This window comes from Pangasianodon hypophthalmus, chromosome 27 (assembly GCF_027358585.1).
Source record: "Pangasianodon hypophthalmus isolate fPanHyp1 chromosome 27, fPanHyp1.pri, whole genome shotgun sequence".
Classification (NCBI taxonomy): Eukaryota; Metazoa; Chordata; class Actinopteri; order Siluriformes; family Pangasiidae; genus Pangasianodon; species Pangasianodon hypophthalmus.
Window position 1 is genome coordinate 15750421 of NC_069736.1, and position 3655 is coordinate 15754075.

Genomic DNA, 3655 nt, shown 5'->3' on the forward strand with positions numbered 1-3655 from the left:
ACAGATTTCATTATTTACTTCTTTTCTAGCCTAGCCTAGCCTGTTTGTTGCATGTCTGACCCTTTGCCTGCATTACATCTTTGAATACTAGCTTGCCCTTATGGTTTGTCTGATCAATCTGCTTGAATAAAACCCTGCATTTGAATCCAAATCCATCTGAGTCTGACACTGTGTTTACGTTGCACTCCGGTTCCACAATTAAGGCTAAGTCCTGCTCTGCTGCCACATTACATAATATTTGGCTTTAACTCCCAAAGTCTAATACAATTTGGGTCAGAATAACTGAAAAACGAAGCAGTATAATGTAATTCAGAGGTAACTGAACTGAATACACACACACACACACACACACACACACACACACAGGTCTGACAGGCAGCACCATGAACGTGTCATATATCAAACAATAATTCCTGCATACTAATACCAGGAATAATTGGTAGTATACAGAATGCTTATAAGCATACCCACAATCCACTGCACTAAGACTCACAGTCAGAGATTGTGAGAGCAAAAACGTTGTCACGCTGATTACACATGTATGTGTAGAGGAAGGTGGAGAAAAGCAGGACATGTCAGCTTCCATCAGCAGGATAAAAATTTCACACTCAGGTCTCGGAAAAGTTGCACCAAAAACCCATTAAAGTCCTGTTAAAACACTTCTGATGTTGTCAACTGAGAGAGAGAAAATGCAAGAGAGAAAGTGAGAGGGCGAGAGTAAAAGAGAGCTTTTCTGCGCGCCAGCACTTTTGCTACAGCTCTCGCCAGCCGAGGTGTCAGATCAACACGCACTTAAATTGCACCATCAAACTTTAATGGAGGCATCAGAGGCCAGTGAGTTTGGCTGCGACGTTCCCATCAAATACTTACGTGGAGCATGTGTAGGGTGTAGGATCCTGCACTTCACATCTCCTTTATCTCCAGCTCGGTGTAATTCTGGAGCCATATTAGCTGAAAAAACAATCACACTGCTTACTTCCATGTATGCAGTTACTGAACAAGAATATTTCACTTCAGTAAAAAAATACAAACTGTTACTTAAAGTTATTTAAATAATAGCTAGACCCAGTTTTAGTCTAAAGGGTTTTTCATGACAACTAGTGTAACTTAAGGACAACATTGAATCATGTGCGTATGTGTGCAAGTGTATGCCTCTTTAGAACTGTCTTACACCACCACTTTGAGTATGCATGTGTGTATGTGTGTTTCTCACATTCTCTCTGGTCCCTACTGGCTCGCTGTGTCAGGCTTTGGTTGGATTTGCTGTGCTGCTTCCGCTTGATTGGCTAATCTAGAATGACAAGGCATCTCTAGTGAGATGGCTAGGCAGACGGCGCACTGAAATATTCAACACAGCTCTCGCCGGTCATGGATCAGCTGTGAAGAAGAGAGAGAGAGACACACACACACACACACACACAAAAGAACACAGAGAAGGAGAAAACACACCTTTCAAAACCTTGAGGTAAGAAACAAAAGAACAAGGCCAACTAACACGTCCAGTGACTAGGCTAGTGCCAACATCTAAGGAATAAAACACAATGGGACATGTTGTTATAGGAAAACAATCAACTATGGGGTAGTGTGAAGCAGAGTTACTGTTACTACCCCTTTCAAGTGAGTTCGACAATTTAGTTGCTGCCATTAAAGCTTTTACTAAATTAGCAACTTATGTTAACTCACCTGGTTAAACTGAGCTAAGTCATTCTCACCTTGCTGAGCGATTAGGCCTAATCTTTGTCTGACAAAGCCCACTTAAATTCCTCAGCCCAAATATCATAAAACATAACTAATATTTAGCTCGGCTCCAGAGCAAAGCACTCACTGGTAGGGGAGAGAAGTGAAAGGAAGAAAGATCTTCTTTAAGTGCTTTTCTGGCAGCATTTGTAGTACTCCACCGTGCACTTAGGAGTCAAATATTTGGAGTAAGAGCCGCCATCGTTCTCGCCCAGCATCGCTGCTTACACTCCTATGCTGAGTACAGGCTCCTTTGGGTCCCAGATCAGCTTGGAGCAAATAAACAGCTGCAGATTTTGGACAAGCCAGAGGAAGAGAGACACAGTAAACAGATAGCGGTTCAAGCTGAACATCATTTCCTCTTGGTAGTCTGATTCCAACACCAACCGTTTTATGTAATCTCTTTTTGCAAAACGTCTTATATTATGCACTTATGTGCTTTTTTCTGGTCAGGATCATGGCGGATCTGGAGCCTATCAAGGAAACACTGAGTGTGAGGCAGGAGTACACTGTGGATGGCACGGCAGTCCATCGCAGGGCTATAGTAGATCATCCAATCATCCAATCAATAATAGACACCATTATCACCAAAATAATGTACAATACAGAGCATTCTTAAAGTCATACTATAAAAAAAGACGGGCAAGCATATATACGTCTTTGTGACTTCTTTATACAGTAAATTCTAAATAAATCTCTGAAGCAAGCACTGAAATGACCACTATAAATTCATGAATAAATGTACATAATACAAGTATGTAATTATTTGTTTGTGTATCAATATTCAATCCCAAATCAATTGTTTATCATTAGTTCATTATGTTTTAATTCACCACATTAAAGATCTGGTTTGACTTAGTTTGAGCTATCACTGCCTGGACAATTGTCCATTTCCTCCAATAACATGCCTGAAATTTCCAACTGTGGAGCCACTCTCCTCCAACACGAGGTCACAACCCCTGGGCAGCAGGGGATGACGCTAACGCCTGGGGGGCTTTGTGGGTAGGTAGTGTCAGATATCCTCATTTGTCCTGTTTCCTGCTATAATTAGGCCGATTCCAGTTGGCAACAGTTAGAGAGAAGTCACAAAGGATGCTCCAAATGCCCTATCATAAGGAAGGCACTGTCTGATGTCAGTGATTCCCCTCTTCTTTGGGCAAAAAAGGTCGGGCTTAGAAAGCCTTCGTACTGTAAGAGAGACTGTATGCTTTATTATGTGCTTCCAAGCCTTCACAATGAGGCATTATATAAGAAGCCCTTGATATGTATCAGGCTTGTCTTTACATCTTATGGTGTGTTCACTATTTAGCAATGGATATCACATTGTTCTATATCTTTTACATTCAACATCTATAATGAATTACCTGATATTGTGTATATTTAATTCACAGCAATATGAACAATATTTGTGTGAGAGCCTTCACAAGGTTTGATATTTAATTAGCTCTAAAAATTAAGTCAAAAGCAAAAAGGGAGGGAATTGCATTTAAAGATTCCATTCCAACTGTTGCACAGGAGCATCACAGACATTTTTAACAGACAGTATCTCATTACAAACTAAAGTGATTAGGCTTATGTCCATTTAGCTATGGCACGTAAATATCCAACACCTTGATCAAATTGTGATGTTCCGTGTGTGAGGAAATCACACTTAGCTAGCAAAGTTCTAGACATTCTTAGGCCAAGTGACTTTTTTAAACACTGTTTGTTTAACTGGATCTGTACACAACATAATCTATGCAGGAAGATAGCCTAGGCAAGATTAAAAAGCAAATAAAACATTTCCACATTGTTTTGCTGAAATCTACTTACGGCTTTCATCTAGAATTTTTTTGGCTGTTTGAAAGAATTCGGTTGCATTGATATCTGACAGGTTTTCCCAGACTGCCAGACATTTATGGAAACAAACACAAAAGGC

General features: G+C 40.3%; 1 long non-coding RNA gene across 1 annotated transcript; it reads right to left on the bottom strand.

Annotated features, from left to right (window-relative positions):
- Window positions 1-444: 444 nt before the first annotated feature.
- Window positions 445-2763, bottom strand: LOC128317610 (uncharacterized). Its single transcript, XR_008301135.1, has 3 exons — window positions 1826-2763; window positions 1214-1377; window positions 445-951 (listed from the first exon to the last, which is right to left on the bottom strand). It is a non-coding gene; the product is annotated as an uncharacterized LOC128317610 (long non-coding RNA).
- Window positions 2764-3655: the final 892 nt, after the last annotated feature.